Source organism: Falco cherrug, chromosome 11, assembly GCF_023634085.1.
Source record: "Falco cherrug isolate bFalChe1 chromosome 11, bFalChe1.pri, whole genome shotgun sequence".
In the NCBI taxonomy this organism is placed as follows: Eukaryota; Metazoa; Chordata; class Aves; order Falconiformes; family Falconidae; genus Falco; species Falco cherrug.
The window spans coordinates 20,319,221-20,338,830 of NC_073707.1; the positions used below are offsets into that span (position 1 = coordinate 20,319,221).

A 19,610-nucleotide genomic window follows, 5' to 3' on the forward strand; every position below is an offset into this window, starting at 1 on the left:
TTTGTGACTAATAAACTTGCTTGCAGTTTCCAACACCTTCTGCTACTTGTCTTGTTGCTGTCATGCTTCTTCCTTTTCCTTAACCTCATACTGGTGTGTTTCAGACAACATACCCAGATCAAAAGATTCATCTTGGTGGGTGGATGATATGTAGATTTAGGCCTGTGGCTTCCCGAACAGCTTTTGCTTGATTAAAAAGGGGACCTTCTTCCCTGCTGATGAACTATGGATTTCATCCTTTGTTGTGTGGAGATGGCTGTGCTTCTATGGAAGAGCCTGACAAGGCCTGAAATTTTTAAATGACATTAAATTAATTGTCCTTCTCTGAGATTGATACTGTGCATGTGCGCCTGCACGAGTCAAAGGTTAATTTGGTGGTTTGACATTTCAGCCATGAAGAACACAGTAGAGTCTGAGGGACACCTGCCACCTCTAACATACCAGTGGCATCTGTGGTGCAGAGGAGCAATGCATTGGGAGGAATGGTGGCCTTTTGTGCAGCTCTTTTCTGTATGTTAGTTGAAACCCAGGAAGTTAAAAGTATTTTGATATTCACAACGTGCTCTCTAATTCCCCAAATACATACCTAGGCACCAGCCCCACACTTAAAAGCTTTCTGAAATGTGAACACCCTTTTGACATAAATAAGACGTGGCATGACGACGGTAAGTCTTCCTATCTCCTCAACGCTTTCCTCCTGAGAAGACCAAAAGGATTTGCTTCTCTTTATAAGAAGCTTCCTTGGTCAGCTCCTCTGAAGGCTGTGCATCAGATGCATTATTGATAACAGCGCTTGGGAGTTGTATGCACACATTAGTGTCCCAGATGCTGTCTGGAGCACTGCAGAGGAATTGCTGCAACTGGACAAAGATTGTCTGTTTCTCTCTAAAGCCTCTGAGATAGAAATCAGCCTGAGTATCCTGCATAGCCTTTTTTTACCACCAAGTCATTGTAAGCATGAAATAGAAGACAGATAGAACCTCAGGGATTTTGAACAATGCTGTTAGGTGAGGAAGTGCCGAGGAAGACCATGTCCAACTTTCTAGGCACGTGCAAAGTGAGATGAGGAGCAAGGTTTAGCCTAATTCTGGTATTCCCACAGGCACAGCGGCCATGCTGGGCTATTGCTTCCCCCAGCAGGGATCTCTCCAAAGCAAGCAGTGCTTGAGAAGGACAGTTCTTGACATTCCTGCTGCAGTGTTCAGAGCCTGTGTGCTTGTGCCAGACATTGTGTGCCTTTTAAGATTACTTGTTTCCCACTCCTGGTACATTGAGGAGTCACCAAATCATCCCGTATTGCTCTTAAGTTAATTAATTTGCACTGCAAAGAGGTTTCCCCCTTCCTCCTGACACTGGGTAGCTACAGTCAGTGGAGCTGGGGCAGCTGATGACTTTTGACTTTTGGACAAGTGAGACTTGGCAGTGCTCACTGCCAAGGAGGACCATCACTACCTGCAGTTGGGGAATACTATCCTGTAGCCCACTCTTTTCTGTACTGTGCCTGTTCCTGTGTCAGGTAGATGGCTGCAAAGAGGCCGTTGCTTTCCAGTAGGGCAGAGCGGACTCTGGCTGGAGAAAGGACCTTTGTTGAGGATCCAGCCAGCTCAGGAGAATAATGCTGTGCAGGTGTGCAACCAGCCAACTCCAGTTAGGATGCATAATGTTGGTTGTTGCCTTCCTAGTTCTTAAGAGTAAAAATGCTCACAGCTGTTACGCTGGCTTGTCCAAAGCAACTTCCATCTTCTTGCACCCCTTACTGCTGCCGGAGGCATTTTGGCTGGGCAAAACCCTTCCTTTTCCTCCTTGCCTCTCCTGGCATGCTCTGGAAGCTGTAGCCAAACATCACTGGCTGTTCTGTGTTGAGTGATGCCCTGTGTCTTTCTTGGCTCCTGCCTGCCTGTGTGTATCTGCACAGAGGCTTAGCAGGATCTTGTCCGCAGGGTATGGCTATGGATGTCCTGTAGGCACCTGGTATGACAGGAAGGCATCTAAAATGCCACAGCCGCCCAATGCTTCAAGTTTTAGACCTGTCTGGGAACTGGCATGCCCTTTTTCTGGCTTGGTGTGGAAGAAACTTGGGAGACATTGTGTGGGGACTTACTTTCTTCCTCCTATTCCCAGTCCACAAGTGCAATGCAGTGCTCTGCCGTACCAAGTAGTCTGGAGGTATTAAACCCAAAGGCAGGCATGGTGTCTCCAGCTGCAGAAAGTGGAGGATTACTGCAGGAGCCACATCTATGAGCTTTTGTTTAAAGGGAAAAAACAGAAAACATCTCTAAGAGCAAACTGTAGCTTGGCCAACCTTATGGTGCTCATGGTCCTGTTGTACTGAAGGTTGTCTCAAGTTTAAACCTTGTCACCCAGTTTATGATTTACACTTAACTGCCTATAGCAGAATTTCCCTGTGGATGCTCGTGAATTCCACCACACACCATGGTGAGCAGGAAGGGAATGGAGCAAAGGGAAGGACTGTAGAAGTACTTAAGGTGAAATCAGAAGCAGGGTAGTCTGGTGATAACTGCCGGTGGAGGAGTGAGAGTTTACATGGAACAGGAGCTTTTGATGAGAGGCCACGCTGCAGAGGTGCTGTGTCACTGGGATCTCTGGTGGGAGCACCACATAGATACTGCTCTCAGTGTCTGGTAGATGGCCATTAAAATGCAGTTGTTTTGTCTAAAACTACATCCCATAATTGGCCTTCAGAGTGGTGCTAGTCTGAGGATGTCTGGGTCATCTGATCATTGGCAGTGGGAGGAATTAATTTAGCTGGGGTGGCAGAGGCCAGTGGTGTGGGCACCGAAAGTAATCTGTTATCACTTACCTGTGAGTTGCTCCTGGACTCTCCCACGCTTTCCAATAATTTTCCATTCACACTGGGAAGCTTCATCACATAGCTAAGGAAACAGCATAGAGGAGTGATGTGACACGCCCAAGGTCACAAGTGCAGACTGGATTAGGCCTTCTGTTCTTCCTCATCCTAATTCTTTGCCTTAATTGCAAGCTTTGTTTTATATCGCTGCGATTATTCAGGGAGCTGTTACATAAGCAGCAGCACAACTTGTTTGTGTAGTATCTTGTGTCTGAGCAAATCCGTTTGCTTTGAAAGCTGTATGCTGTGTAGTAGGCAGGGCTTGCTTCTCTCTTTCGGTTTTCCCATTTCACTTCATTTCTGGCTCCTCAGCATTTATGACCCTAGCAATCTTCATTGAGGATAATGGGAGCAGGCAAAAGAACCACAGGAGAGTCATACTCTGCCAGCCATTTTCCCTTGCACATCTTAATACCGTATGTCAAGTGCAGTTGCTCAGAGCACTACAGATATCTCTTTTTCAGCCACCCATGAAGCTGGGGCTGTTTACAACGTTGGCTTCACAAGATGGCAGGTGGAGAATTGGAAACAGCTCCTGAGAAGCTCAGGATTGCAGCAGTGCTCTGGAAACAAGCACTTGTAATGCGCTGATGCCTGTGGGAGCTGAACAGCCAAGTCTTGCAAGAAAACTATTTGCAGTAACAAAACCAGGCACAGGTTTTCAGACAATTTAAAGCTCTACTTTCAAAGGTATTGGGTACTCAGTAGATCCCCTTGCTCTTGCTGAAATGAATGTAGGGGTGGCCCCTATGGGTCCATTTAAGTCAGTGTCCAGCTCCAGTATGTGCCACTTATAGTGACAGCTAGGAGAAACCAATAACAGGGACAGTAGCCTAGCAAGCTGACCACTGTGAAAACATCTTCTTGAGCTGTGCAGAAATACCTGTTTTTTTCAGAGCTAGGTTGGTACCAGAAACCATCTGGGTGGATTGCTGGGCAGTCTGTCCAGCATTCATGGTCAGTAGTGCTTTACAGCCCTGGTGTGGTGCCATGCACTGTGTCTTCCTCTCTCCAGGGCATCTTGTGCCACCCAGGCGTGACCAAGGACTTAATGAGAGCTGTGGGCTAAACTCTGCTGGTGGTTTTGCTTGGAGGGTGGACTGGGTGGGACTCGCCAGAAAACATTGTTCTTAAGTTTTTTCAGTGGTGTAAGTAAGCATGGCTGTAAAGCATCACATGGCAAGGATGGAAGGACCAGTACAATTTCTGTGGTATTGAGGGATATTTCCATTTCTGATGTCTCCGCCACTGGCTTACATCTAGAGCAAACCCACTGGTCAGAAAAGTGAGATGAGAGTATTTACTTTAGCACACCTGAGAAACTGGTCTGCTCAGTCATTTGGGGAATGTCCAGTATATGTGTGCATGCTCAATACTACTACATATATATGAAACCTATTCCTTTCTGAGGCATCAGAATATAAAATTTCAATTAATTTATTATAAGTGTTCTATAATTTTGGTGAATGAATGGTAATCTTAGAAATAGTGCCTGTTTTGGAAATCAAAAATCATCACGTCCTTCTGTAAAGTCATAGCAAGACCTGCTTTTCTACCAGAAAGCTCAAAGTGAGTTCCAGAAAAAGGAGAGTATTATCCACTTTCCTACACAAGAAAACAGAAGTGTAGAAAGGGGAAAGATGCCTGTTGGTTACAATTCTCTTTGGTTTGTAACTAATTAGTTGCAAGAGCAGTCAAAGTACCTGGATTCCCATAGCCTTAGTTTCCTACATGAGACTAGGTAATTTCAAGTGTTTTCTCATATTTTTCATGGGGCACGGAAAGTGCTGGCCACTGGATTCCAAGCGTAAATGTCTCAAACCTCTTACTCTGCAACAACCTCTATTTTTGTAAGGGGCTCCAAGAGATGATTTATTAAAGTATTTTAATTACAGTTTCTTGTGAAGAAGTTCTTTGTGAAAGTTTATTATTCAAATTTGAAGGGATGGAAAGGAAATCAATTTCCTCCTTCAAAATATCTTTTTCACCTGCTCTATTCGCTTATCACTCTCTGCTTTGCCAGGATTATTCTAATCAGATTTCATATATAAAAAATAACATAAAAATAGTTCTCCTGTTTCAAGTATTTGGGAGGCTTAAGTAAATTATGACATTGATTAGATTCAGCTCACTGTTGTAGCTCTAATACAATGGAGGGTACCTGTTGTGGCTGGAGAAAGAATTGTCCGATGTTTTTTATCTTTGGAGAGAGGCCAGAAGGGAGGATTGAAACCAGCCTTGCCCTCAGGTGTTGTCTGGTTAAACCTTTGTTTCTGGGTAGCAGCTGGGCTGTAGACCTGCAAGGGTATGGACGCAGGCAAACCAACGGGGGAAATGGCAGAGAAGAGATGCTTGCGTGGCTGCAGGTTGCACTGCAGGAAGCTGCTCTAGCAACCAGACCTGCCAGGCTGGTGCTTCACCACCACCTCTTTCACTGAGCTGTTTCAAAGGGGAACCAAATGTCCGAATTGCTCGAGTGGTTTTGCAAATCTGTCCTCAGCCTAATGCACCAAAATAACAGCCTGCAGCAAGCCAGCACAGCTTCTCTGCGTACAGCTTATTTCTGAGTTGGCAGCTGTTTGAGAGCCTTATTTGCTGTACATGTCAAGACTGATGGCGCTCCTATGGGGGCTATGACCTTGACCATCCTTTCATTCTTCCTCCATAAGCTCATTACGAGCTCCTGAATTGTCATCAGGGTTTTGCCATGAGCTAAAGTGAAAGTGTCTTTCTGTAAATACTGCCACAAGGAGGTAGATTGCACCTTTCAGCATGAGGTCTAGGCATGTAGACATCGTAGAGGAAAGCCACTCTGATACTGGTTCTGGCTTCTTGTATTACAATCTAAGTGTTTTTACTAAGTTTGACAGAAAATAACTCTGTGTTCCATAGGTGGTATCTTCTTGAGAGTGGCTGAAAGATGATATGGATGTGTATTCATATTCGGCTAGGAAAAGGGCAATACATGGGCTCCTGACAGCAGCAGTTATTTTGGAGGTGCCAGGCACATGAAACTTGGCCTTAGTAATAAAACAGTCCTGCAGTCAAAATAAAAAATAATAATAATAAAAAAGGCTGTGTTCCTCTTGTATTTCACTTTGTTCACAAGAAAGCAATTCTTGTATTTAGGGTGCTGGCAGGGTAGTTCATAGGGTTCAGCTCCCTGCTCTGCCACAAATGCCATGCCTTGACTGCAGGATTCAGAGCAGTTGCCTAAACCTAGACATTCATCTCCCACTGCAATGTGCCAGCATACCCTGCCTGGCCTCCAGAAGACCATGGATCTCCCTTAGGTCCATTGTCCCACCGGCCAGCGCTGTGCATGTCTTGCATGCCCCAGGACATCTTAGACGGCACTAGAAACTTATATTTAGGTAACTAGATCAAGCCCTTAATTTCTCTGCTTCAGCTGATCATCTATATGGTGGAGATAAGATTTTTTTCCGACTCCCAGAGAGACAGTGTGGAGATAAGTGCACTGGTGATTGACAGGTGCTCAGATGTTCTGTTGAGGGCACTGTGTAAGAGCTTGACTAGATAAGAGAATGACTACATGACAGCATGAGGGTTTTTTGCTTTGTTTTTTACCTCAAAAGATTTTCTCCTTCACATGTCCTTTTCTATCAGGTTGTTAGTGTTGTGAAAGAGAGATGAGCTCACATGAGCCTCTCACACCTGAAGCCTTCCTAGGTTGACATTGCTCCAGATCTAGCTGCATTTCTGTATGAGTCCAGCCATCCTGGCCTTGTTTGACTTATTTGCCTCACGTTACTCAACCAAAGAAGCGTGTGTATACCTCGGCAGCATTTGGAGGCAGCTTCCATTTGGGATATCTCTATTATTCATTAAAAAAAGAAAAAGGAAGTTTTTCAGGTCTGCCAAGTTGGAATGGTGCAGGGATGTAGGGAAATTGCTGTTTGACTTCAAAATGGAATAAATTGACCTGGCGCCACCAAAGAGAATAAACGCAGAACGTAGCTATCTTATTTTTCAGTTAAATCACTGTTCTGGCACCTAGTTACTTCATTGCCAGTGGTGCTGTAAATACTTGCAGCTCCCTGTGGTTTCGGTGGGATTTCAAAGTAATCGCCATCCCTGCTGTTCTTGCCCCTTTTATTTACAGACTTCAAAAGCTCAGTTTTATGCTCATCATTTAGGACTCTGTTTCCTGACATGCATTTGGAGATTGCAAGAAATTTTCTATAGCCAAGAGATCTTTTCAAAGTTTCCTCTGGGGGAACCAAATACTGGAAGTCTCTGGGACATGAGACCAAGCTAGCATAGGTGCTTTAGATAGTCACAGCCATAGACCCCACTGAAATCTAGGGCAGGGTATTGGGTCATCTGTTTCCTCAGGTCTCCCCTGAAAAAATCAAACCATTATTCTTTGCCATGTGCAGTGGGAGAGGCGGGTGCATTGAGGACAGCAAGAGGAAGCTGTGAAGACCTCCGTGCTCTGCACCACAAGCTTTAGCTATACAACTCTCAGAGAAGAAACTGAGTAACTGGACATTTTTCCAAAGACCCTGTGAGAGAGCCTGCAGCATGTCCTTTCACAGCATCCCCTTTCTTTGTGCCTGTAGTCATCAATAATATGTTTAAATACCTGGGTATAATGTGCTCTCAGTAGTGTCACTTCAAACTGTGAAATTCTTTACAGTTAAGTTTCTCTATTTCTCTGAGTAATACATTGATGTAATTAACAGTATACTGCTCCTGCAACTCTTGAATCTCGAGTCATTGAAACCTCCAGAAAGTGAGCAAAAGCCAACAGAGGCTTTCTGAGTGTATTTGTAAGTCACTGGCATTGCATGGATTCTCCATTCACTTTCATTCTTTGGGATTTTACTGAAAACACGCTTAAGAGAAGGTTGCAATGGCCATTGCTGCAATTCGTTCCATATACTGCTAGCACTTGAAATTGGGAGCCCTTCATGTCCACCTAGTTCTTGCTGGGTATTTTTCTGGGCTGGTGCAGTGGCCTTATACAGTAACTAAGTCATGAGGGGCATGAGCATATCCTTAATTCAACAGAAAATCTCTTGTCCCCAGTTACTCCTCTGGTCAGGTATTTGGATGAAGTGAGGAATTATTTTCCTCCAGAAGATCCAGGAGGACTAGCTTTTGATCTAGACCTCAGGGTACCTCTTGTGTGCTGCAAAACTTGGCAGCATCCATCTGGTGAAAATATCCCTCCCTGCTTCTTTTTAACTCATCTCTCTGTGGGAGCCATCTGTCTGTCTAATCTTCCCAAGCAGTAACGGATGGCTGTGCTTAAAGAGTTTGACCATCCAAATAGAGTCTTCTAATGATGAAGCCAATGATGCAATGATTGCTAGTGCATGGTGAGCTCTGTGCAGCCTTCCTACAGCTGCTTCCTTGCTTGCTTTCACCACTCAAATCTGCAGTGTAATTTTTAAAATTAGCATCCCAGTTGCTGCTAATCTTGTGATTATAATGCAAATATTGACCACTTTTCCTTTGAAAAATTTGTGGAGGGATGATGGAGGAATGCTTCAGTGGAACTACATTGTCAGCTATACAAAGCTAAATCCACATTCACTAGGACAAAGATGAATTTGCATACTTAGAATGGGTAATTGCATAGTGAAGAACACAGTGTGCATGCTAGGTAGGTAAATTATAATACTCTGAGGCTGTCGTAACGACGTTGTTGAGGGGACAAACCAGATTTACATATTTGAAAAAGTAGGCTTACATACGATTTTTGTTCATTTAGATAAACCGACTAATGGATTAGCTTAATACATGGAGACAATAGTCTGACTCCTCAAATGTATATATTCAGAGAAAAATGAAGATTTAGAAACAATTCTTTCAGTAAATAGAGGGATTATCGACAAATCCAATAAAAATCTGCAGTTTTTATTTCCCCTGTTGCAATATTTTCTGGCTTGAAAGCATTTGAAATGATGTTATTTCCTGATTAGATACCTTTTTAGAATTCCCTGTCAGCCATTTTATTTTTATTTTTTTGAGCCTTTTCCGGTTTCTAGGTAATAAAACCGTTGAATAGTTCTTCAGTGTGTGAGTGTGGATTCAGCAGAAAATAACTGTCCAGACTGCAAAGGAGAACTTACTTAACCTGGTCTTTAGATTATGGTGAATAAATGAGAAGTAGAAATGTGTTCCTGGATGTTTTCAGCCTTCAACGATTCAATAACCATGCCCTTTTCAACCTCAACTGACTGAAATACACACTCCTAAGGAAGTTCTGCCATTCAGTTGTTTCAGTGTTTGGGGTTTGTTTTTTTAGAAGATCTTCATTGCTGAGATCAATAATGCCATCTCAGTAACTTCGTCAGTGTGTCCTTTTTCAGCTTAGGGCATCCCCTCACCATTGGTGTGGGCATGCCTGCAGATTTTGTTGAGAAAGCAGTTGTGAAATATAAAGTATGGTTGAACCAGCCAGTTTGGCTTTCTATGGAAAGCAAGCTGTGAGGCCTCTGTCAAACTTGGTTGAATCATTTTTACCTGGTGCAATATTTTAAGAAAGTGACTGGACCAGGACTGGAGGGTTTTCATCCATCCTTTAAGGAGGGTAGTGTATGCTGAGTAACTGCTTGTACTCTCAACAGCAGTTTGGAAGGTACCTGAAAAGTTTTATGTGATATGGCAGATCAGAGCAAATAGGAGACTTAATTAGATGTAGGCACACAGTGGTGGGGCAAACCAGGTTCTAGAGTCAGTCAAAGTATCCTAGATGTTTGTGTGCAGGAAAGAGAAAGAGAAGGGGAAAGGTTCAGTCCTAAAGGTGAGTCCGTGAAAAAAACAGCCCTGCTGAGAGTTTCAGAGAAGGGTGAGCCTCATTCTCTGAGCATCCCTGCCATCATTTTCCTGGAGAACATTAGCAAGTTTAAAACAGAGAAAAAATATTATTCACATAATATGTGATGGCTTCACGTAATATGTGAAGGCAAGGATACCACAGGCTGCTGGAGAGATTCAGAGCTGTAGGCTGTGTTTCCTGCACTCTTCACCAGTACATCCAGTACTGATCCCTGCCAGCAAAAGAATACTCGCTTAGATGGACCTCTGGCAGAAGGGAACCTGTGTTCAAGAGGGTCCAGGAGAAAAGGGATAGAAAATGGTTCCTTGAATGAACCTTTACCTTCTGTAACTTCCAAATATACACTCTAAAACATTGACGAGGTATCAGCAAATCTGTCTCTGACAAAAAGGAGCACAGGAACAGATTGCCCACAAAGGTTATGGAGTTTCCCTCCTTGGAGGGGTTACCTTTGTCTTTGATTTCTGGCTTCCCCAGTATGTTTTAGTGGTCTTTCCAGATGGCACAGGAGACTGTTTGTAGGATTCAGCTTCAGTGGCTTCCTGGCAGAAGCTAACCAAGGACCACGGAGTAGAATAAAGCTATGGTATGTCTTTAGATGGCTTTTAAGTGTAAATGCAAATATATTGCCAAGATTAGACCCAGTGAAACAAGTACAGCAGCAGAGCAACCTGCTGCAATAAGCTAGAGCATAAATATCCCAGCAGAAAGGTTCAGAGCCACCATCTGCAAAGACCACTAAAACTTACTGGGGAAGCCAGAAATCAGAGAGAGAGGTAATCATCAGTCTTCAGCGTCTTCAGAAGCATACGGGCCTTTTTCTGCATTGTGCTACATGAATGCCTTTTGTATTGCAGTATCAGCCTTTAGGTGATAAAAAGAAGAGAAAGGCACAGCAGTTTTAATAGAGCACTCCAGTATAGACTGAAGCTATTAACTTGCTGAAAGTCCTGGTTGTTTTGAAGGAACAATCTGGTTATCATTAAAAAAGCAACAACCAAAAATCTCCCTCCTCAAAAAATGTTGCGTGTTTGCATTTGTGTTAATAGTTTCCTTTTTTTTGTTCCATAACATGACTTTTCCCCAAGAAGTAAGAAAAAAGTGACAGAAAGGACACTTTGACAGGAATGATAGCGAAGACTTGGGTAAGGGGAGGTGGGTGGTGGAAGAAATTTGTTATGCGATGCAAAACCTGCCACCTCTGCATCTGGATTCCTGTTTGTCCAACTCAATAGCACCCTAATAAATCTCCACCTCTTGGCTAATGTCCACCTCCAGGCATATCATTAGTCACTGGTGACAATTACTGTTAGTCATTATTGCCAGTAAAGAAATTCAGTCTGAACAGACTGGCAGGGATGGGAAAGAAAGCAGTCTCTCCGTCTGTGCTAAGAAATGTTTGCTGCCAGCGATGTGTGGTCTAGGAGTTGGTACAGCTGACTGTTGCCCAACGCTATCAGTGCAGCATTTCCATTTCTTGGACAATACTTGCTGTTCTTGCGTTACTAAGTTCTGATGAATAATGTGTTTGTATGTGTGTGGCTTCCCTTGGTGTGCACCAGCCCCCCTCCCAGACACTCCAGAAGCTCTGAGGTGATCCTGTAATTATCAGTAATAAAGATGTTGCCACTTAATTTGCACTTGCATTTCTGAACGAGGAGATAACGTTCCCGATGATCTGCCTTTAAAGGAAGCTGATTTGTTGCTGTTACTCAGCGAGAATCCAAGGAGATTATCTTGTTTGGTTTGGAAACTGCAGTGTTAATTAAAAGGTCTCCAGAAACCATCTGTGAGTTTTTATTACAATTTGAGATTTGCTCCTACTGATTCCTGTAGTGGGGAGAGAGCATGAGTTATGCACTGATGGCTTGTAATTGCTTCCACATTTGTGTATTGATCACTGTGGGCACGTTCACAGCAGTTGTTAAGGTCAGCAGTGTTGCTGATTTCGCTCTGTGGCATTTTCCCCTAGTCACCCAGGTTCTCCCTGTAAGGATGTTTCCTGCCATTATGTATCTGATACTTCTGCGACTATGAGTTTATTCAGCAAAATTCCTCCAGACATGCTGTCGTAGATTGTTCCAAGTCACAATCCAACAGGACAGAAGGTGCCTGAGTTAACTTCAGCAGTGAAATTATACAGCAGAAGGCATTATTAAAAGTGGATCTTTAGTCCAATAAATCCTCCTTTATGACTCAGAGATTGGAAAGAGTTCAGGGAACGGCAACAGAAACAGTTATGGGGCTGAGAGGTTAGAGGCAATGTGTTAAGATGGAAAGGTATCAGCATTTGGTAAGGGAGAAAATTGAGCATATGAAGTGCTGTACTAAGAACAGGGGTGTTTTCAGGAAACCAGTGATGACCATAAAACATTGCAAGAGTTACATAGGAGGTTTCATCCTGGTGGTGGAAGTGCACTAGTGATTTTAGCTCTGCAAGATGGTGGTTTCCAAGTATGTAGTGAATATAGATCCAGATCTTGTACTGCTAGGGATGTGTCCTTTGACTTGTCCCATAACCAAGGGTAGGAAGGATAGGGGTTACTGGTACCCTACCTTTTGATACCTGTGTGCAAGGGATATTTTGTTCCAACAGAAGAAAAATGCCTCTCATTTGCAAAAGATAACAAGTACTTTGGGAGCTGGATAAAAGCTTTTCTTTTCCAATGAGTGTGTGTTAATTAACACCCCATCTCACAAATGAACTATTAGTAGAAGGTGCTTAAGTAAAATGCCCCGGAGCTGCCACTTTGCTTCTTAGTCATCTTCTCTGGAATAAGATGTTGGGATCTGCTGTGAGGCCCAGTCACAGAACTGGGGAGAGCCTGCAGCAATTCTCCTGCAAGAAGGATACTGGCAGCATTTCCATCTTAGCTCTGTTACACCTCTTGGCAGCTTTTCATGTCAGTGATGACAGTATTCTTTTAACTCACCTTTTATACCTGTTGGGTTTTCCTGGAAGCACCTTTGCTGGTTTGTGCTGCATATATTCTAGGCTACTGGATTCTGGATTCATTGTGCATGCCTAATATAGGTGCATCTGATCTTAGAAACTTCTGAAGGAGTTTCTAGACTTCTGGCTCTGAGATGATGCTGATGTTTTCCCAGCTCATTCGCAGAACAGCATGTGCATTATCCTGACTTTTGACTATTAGACTCCAGTGTGGTAGGCAGGGGAAGGTAGCTGTTTTCCTTTTGGCTCTGTTTGTGGCTGAAGGTCATGAACATTTCCTTGTACCTGCTCTGGGTGCTGGCTCTGTGGCTTCCATTTTTGACTTCGCATTAGGATTTTTTACTCTTCTCCATTACTGCCTGCTGTTTAGCTCCTCTGTTAGTTCTTCTCTTGTGAAAGCGTTGTGGTGACTGAGGCAGTGGGGACCGCTCTGTAATCACCCCCTTTGGGGGGGTCAGGGCTTCTCTGTTTAGGGCACATGGGAACCTGAAAATGCAGCAGATGTGGGCAGGGATTTGTTCCAGCTTGTCAGTTACCCATCAGAACAGATGTTAGCAGTGTGTTTCAGTCAATGCCTGGGCACCTCCTTCCTTCGTCTCCCTGGGAAGGCAGAAAGGACAACCCCAGCTCTATTTTCACCAGGGGAAGGTGAGAATTACTCACCGCAGCAGTGTGCGAGTCGGTCTGGTTATAAATCAGCATGACTGAAGTGAGCTCACAATAACAGTGGGGGAGAGGGGGAGTCCGAATTTCTTTGCTTCCAGCGTAGGGTGGCTGTGCCATGGAGCAGGCATCCTTGCAGTGAGCCTCAGAGCAGTTTTCCAGCAGCAGCAGGAGCAGACAGGGATTTCTGGCACAGGGTGGGTCCATCATCCTCTGTTCTTAGTGGGACTGTTTCATTCCCAGTGTTAGCAGCCAAAGACACCAATAATACTACTGCATACAGAACTTCGCTAGAGCACAATAGCTTTCACAATATAATATTTTAATTGGAATTAACAGAGAAAATAATTCCCTTTTTCAGCTGGAATAAGAAGGATATGAACTGTCAGAATTTTTTCAAATGAGCTCTGCTGAAGGTAGAGGTGCAGAGATACGTAGTCAGTCTGCTTTAATGAGATTTTGCTGTAATTTTGTGAAGAAATTATTCTAGGTTAAACTCAATCACACACACAAAAAAGTGTTTCATTGTATTAAGGCATATTCGAGACTCAAAAATCTCATTCATATTATTGGTGAGATAAAAACTATCAGAAATTATGTCATTTTGAGAGATTTTAATTCTCCAAATAGAATTTGGAGAACAAATACTGCTCCTAATGCTGGGCCCAGATATACCAGGATGTGATAATTCATGGATTTCTTTTCCAAACAGTAATTAAACTAAGAAAAAGCAATGCAGATTTGCAAAATACTGAGATTTGAGATACAGAAGGACTTAGACACAGAAAGCGACCTTCAGCTGACATATCATGAGTTGTTCAAATTTAAATTAAATGGAAGGCTAAACATTCAACTGTAACCAAGATTTATTCTTTCATAAAAGTGAAGGAAACTAGTTATAGAGGCAAACTAGGTTGTTAGAGCTCTGGACTTGAATGCAAAAGTGGCTTGGATTTTATTTTTTATTTTTTATTTTCCTCTGTGAGAGAGGAAAAAAACTGTAGAATTAATATACCGGACAAAGGAAAAATCTGGTAGGAAAGACACATAGTCTTAACAGACTGGGGAAGAAAAAAAAACAACCCAAAACAAAACAAAAAACCCAAGAAAAATAAAAAAGGGATATTTGATGCACGCAGAAAGTCCACAAAAAAGCAAAATGTGATTCAGCAAAGAAAGCTATTGCTGTCTGGTCAGAAAGCATAGGAGAGAAATAAGAATTACAAATAGAAAGAAGAGGTAGACCTCACCAAAAAAAAAAAAAAAAAAAAAGGAAGAAGGTATTGGGGGAGAAATAGTACAATGCTGTTTAACCATTAAATGCAAAGCAACAGAGAAAAAGTAGGCCTGGTTTGTGCTGAGGAGCCAGCAGAGATTGAAGGTGAAGGGATCCCCAAACACGCGAACAGAAGGAATAGTGCTCTTCATTGCTTAGCAGGGAGGGTGTTGCTAGAGAGGATAGAGAAAGCAAGTGTCTAGGAAGAAGGATGAAGCAACTGCATCTAAGGAGGAAAGACTGCCCCAGACTGCTGAAGGACCTGACCTACCAAATTGTGATTCTGTTGACATACAGTTTTACCAAGGTTTTGTGGAAATGTAATTCATACTGGGGAGTGCAGGAATTTTATTTAAAAATCAGCATAAATAAGCATTACGGGCATATGCAGGCTCATCCTTTTAACTTCAGTGTTACCCAGAAAGGGAAGAGTTGTTTAAAACTATGTAGATAAACTCAGGTTACATTTTATCTCCTTAATAGAGGTAGATTGTGCATGTTACTCTGTTACTGGTCTTTGTATAGTAACTGAGTTTCGGGAGGATGCAGTAAACCTGATTTACCTGGATTTCAGTAGACAGTTTGCTATAATGTCACATGTGTTACTAGCCCAGTTTGGAGGGGAAAGATTATCAGAAGAGAGGATTGTGAAGGGAATGTGGATCCCTGCAGTGGAGATGACAACAGGGTGTGCTGCAAGGCTGTCTGACCTGGCTGCAAAGCTGCTGAAGTTTGGGTGAGGGAGGCGTGTGGTGAAGCCAGCTCTGGGAGATGCTGTCACTTGCAATGGGCAGCTGGAATATCACATAAGAACAGGGTGATTTGGGGCACTGGTGTTACTGAAACGCTACTTACACAAAAAGTTTTTGTATTAGGTGGATGTTAGAGAATTTGGCCTAATAATAAGAATTTATGCTCTGAGTTAAGTTTGCTGGAAACAACAATTTAAACCTGTTTTCTTCACAACATGTAACTGTTGTAACAGTTTTTTACAACAGGTAACTGCTGTATTATTTACAACAGGCAGCTGTGAACCATTAGTGAAATGCAACTCAGAAAATGCCAAATGACAATGCAAGGTGTGATAGGTACAGATTGCCCATAGAGAGCTAAAGGCACACTGAAGTGCTGAAGAAATCATCATGGAGACCCAATCTAACTTGTGCATGGATTTCTGATTAATTGTATTTTAAAAGATTGAGCAGAGCAAGTTCAGAGAAGGTTTCATATGGTCTGTGTTCAACTGATTTGTTTTGTCCCCAGCAAAATGGAAGATGAAAAAAGATGAAAATGCATTATAATTACTGTATAAATGAGCACCAGGAGGGTAAATACCAGCATTGTTTATTCTGAAGGCCAGACCTGGCACTAGAACAACTGGATACTGCCTGGCAGTGAATCCAACCCAATAACTCATTTAAAAGTGAAATTTGATGGACTTATGAGAGGGATTATGATATATCGCCAGGGACTGGACAGTGCGAACCAGGAGGGTACTTTCTCTCTGGTAATTTTCTTCTGTCTTGGAACAGACTTTTTTTGGTAGCTAAAAGTCCAATTATGGTGAGATTTTTTTTCTTAAATGGAAGTAATTTGTAAGTGACATTGAGGAGCAAATTATAAAGGGCGGAAAAGTATTCCCTTGGAAAGTTGCAAAGGTGCATATAAATGCACCTTTGTAGCATGCTACCTGTGAATTGGAACATGCAAAAGGAAGGAAATTATAAAACAGGGGTTGCAGTGCTACCAAAGGATGTTGCAATATAAGCCTGTGTAAATGGTTGAAGTTGCTTTCCTTATGTTAAACATATGTACCACTGGGACTTTTCCCAGCCATGCCCCAGCTGTCTCCTGTGTGCAGGACACACCTGGGTGCCTAGGAAGTGCCTGCTGTGCCCACAGCAGAGCCTTTGCCAAGAGCAGTGGCCAGCAGTCTCGATCCATCAGCTGTGTCCACAGCTATGGGAAAGGGTTTGTAAAATCCTTCCTCAGCCTGCCTTGTGGGAGAGCTGCCACCTTGTTAGGTGAAGGGAGAGTGGAGTCCCGTAGCCTGCCGGGCTGCTCTCTGGTGCTTGAGCCCAACCGATTTGTTAGAGCTCCTCAGCAAGAAACCTGCAGGACCTCATATGTGTGCCAGACCTTTATTCATACAGCATCAGGGTGTTACAAGGGGAGATGTTCTCAGCTGGGAGCTGTGGTGGCAGTTCCACCTGAACACTGCTTTGGAAAGCTGTTAATTTTTCCCATAGCTAAATGAAGTTAATCACCTGCTCAACTCTTTGCATCTTCCATGCTTCCCTTGAACTTTGCTGAGAGATACGGATGTTTATGATGTTTTCATCTCACTTGTGGCTTGGTGATTAACATTCTGCAAGTTGCTGAGCTTATGGATACCAGCGATTTCCTGCTCTACTTAATGTACTTAAGTCAGCCTGCTTTGTTTTTCTTCCTCTTGCTAATATCCACCTGGTGAGTTAATTGTGTAGGAAAGCAGCCAGTGAAGACAGAATATGCAGAAAACATGACATCAAGCTCAGCTGGGAGTATTCTGTGGTTCAGACCTATGTGCCTTAGAGAGGGGAGTGTGTAAGAGGCTGGATGGCAAAGATTGCTGTGCCAGAGGAAGCTGTTTCTGGTGATGTTCCCTTGGTAGGTTCTCAGTTGTGTTGGGCTCTGTCTTGAGCTTCCCTGATTTGACTGCAGGGAAGGGCAAGCCATGTGTGGATCATGATCTTTCTTTCCAGAAGTTTATATAAGGAATGGGTGTTATTCCTGAAGGTGAATAGATGCTAAGTTAAAAAAATTGTCCTTCTCTTCCTCAAAATATATTGCCATTCTGTGAATTGATGGGAATTCAGGCAGTGTTCCTTGGCTTAACTGACATGGAAAAAGATTTTACAAGACTAGATTAAAACCAAAATGCTGGAGGAGAAGCATGTGGTAGTATTCACTTCTTGTTGGGTTTATTCATTATCAGGGTAAGGTAGACCCTCCAAGCAGCTCATGTGGAAAAGCAGCAGTTGGAAGTGCTGGGCCAAGTACTTTAGTTGCACACTTCCAGTTTGTGTAAATAAATGTCTGGTGGATCAGGGTTTTGAACAAAGGCCCCAGGACTTGTAGCAGAGTGGTGTATTGAGGCTGGGCTGTTTTGGTGGCTCTTGGGGGGAAGTGTTCCAGTTCATAGAAGGCTGGGTGGACTGAGAGACAGTGGTCTTTCCTTCCAACCCAGCCCTGCTTTCTTCATGGTCTGTTTTCTTTCGTCCTAGCAGTCTCTGCTAATTCTTCCTTTATTTTACCCTCTGAAATCGGATATTCTTGGTAGCTCCTTTTATTGATCCCTCCCCAGTCAGTCCTAGTTTACCTCTTGCCTTCCTCCTTTTCCCACATTTCACTTTCTGGTTGCTGGTCCAGCTTGCTCTCATTTGTATTCAAATTGGCCAACTCCTCCATTTTGTCAGCATCCAGCAGAGAAGATAGATGAAAAGAAATCTCTCTGCTGTCAGTTCAGAGCAGTCTTGGCACAGCCTGTAACCATCCAGAGTTGAAATTGCCAGGAATTTGTTCACTGGAATGCATTCAGTTTGGACAGAATCAGTACAAAGTAACAGCACTTGAACTATAGCACGTCTCCCCTGTACTCATGTGTGAACTGCTCATTTTCACAGATCATCAACTTAACTAAAGCTTGGGTGAATATTCTTTACTCCAAAGGATGAGGATGAGGGATGTTTCTGCAAGAAAACCTCACCAGAATTAACATGCTACTACGTCCACCACCACCACCACCACCACCCCCCCGGAAATGTATGAGCTTTCATGGCTGAAAGTTTCCAGGTGAATTCATCTTGAAATAGTTTAAATTATCAGTCAAACAGTTAAAACTTGGCCAAGTTATGAGCCTCTGAAAACAGGGTGTTATCATGGGATTTGTCAGACAACCTTAATAATAGTTTCACCTGCAACAGCAAGATTCAGTAATGCAATGTAATTCTGAGGCATCAGCACTGCATGGATGAACAGTATTAGATAAATGGGACCTGTGAGGGCGCAAAACACTAGTACCTTGGCACTTAAGGCTATGGTTCTACTTTTGTATTTGTAAGGGTTATATGAGCATAATAACAAAGTGGAAAACAGCTTGCTCCTAAGATGCAAGCATAGCAAAGCCCATGCTGCAGGCAGTCCCCAGCACTGTGTCACACCTTAGCCTCATCGCCTGTCCCTTGTTTCCACCTCGTGGCTCAGATTCGAGTGAGATTTGTGGCAGTGCCAAACTGATGGATTGCCATCTCATTTTCTAAAGTGCCCTTCCTGACAGCATGGGCTGTGCCAACAAATCGTAACTGAGAAAGTCCAGGATAGCAACTCCAGACCATTTATCAATTCAGTTTGAGGCCTGCAAGGTAGATTTTCTAACTTCTGCCAGTGTCGGTACCAGGAGTACAAGATACCCATCCCTGGCAGGTTTCTTCCTTGTGTACCTCTCTCCTCTGCTCAAGTGTAATGAACAGAGCCCATGTGTCAGTTCAGCAGTAGATGGAAGAGAAAAAACGTGGGACAAATGGACTATACGCCTCCTAGTCATGCTTACCCACTCTTGCTTCATTTCTTGACAGTTTATTTTGTTGCCCTTGCTCTGCCCCGTTACAGATAACATGATTTAATGTGGGTTTGGTTTGTGCGTTCCAACAGGATGCATCTAAAAACGTGAAAGTAGAAAAGTGGGGATAACTGGCAAAGAAAAGGGACTTTCTGAGTTTTGTGCAGCTGAGGAGCTGCTGGGGGCTGTAGGGAGAATGTTTGAGACTCTTCTGCAGATTTGTGAAGTCCATTTTCTGCTTATGAGCTGAACTAAGACAGACCTGTGGACTACTCTGTGATATTTAGCAAGATACTATGAAAGTGCTTTGAGCTTTATGGCATTCTCTAACTGCTAGAGATCAGGATGAGACCAAATACAGGGTACTTCCCTTTCCAGTTACTGTCAGAGGCCTTGGACCTGGCTAGCTCCCATATTTTCCAAAATGTTCTGCAAGGA

At 43.2% G+C, this 19,610-nt stretch overlaps 1 protein-coding gene across 5 annotated transcripts in view; it reads left to right on the top strand.

Moving 5' to 3' along the window:
- FGF12 (fibroblast growth factor 12) overlaps positions 1-19,610 on the top strand; it is a 227,724-nt gene that overhangs the window by 165,143 nt on the left and 42,971 nt on the right. The window lies entirely within an intron of this gene.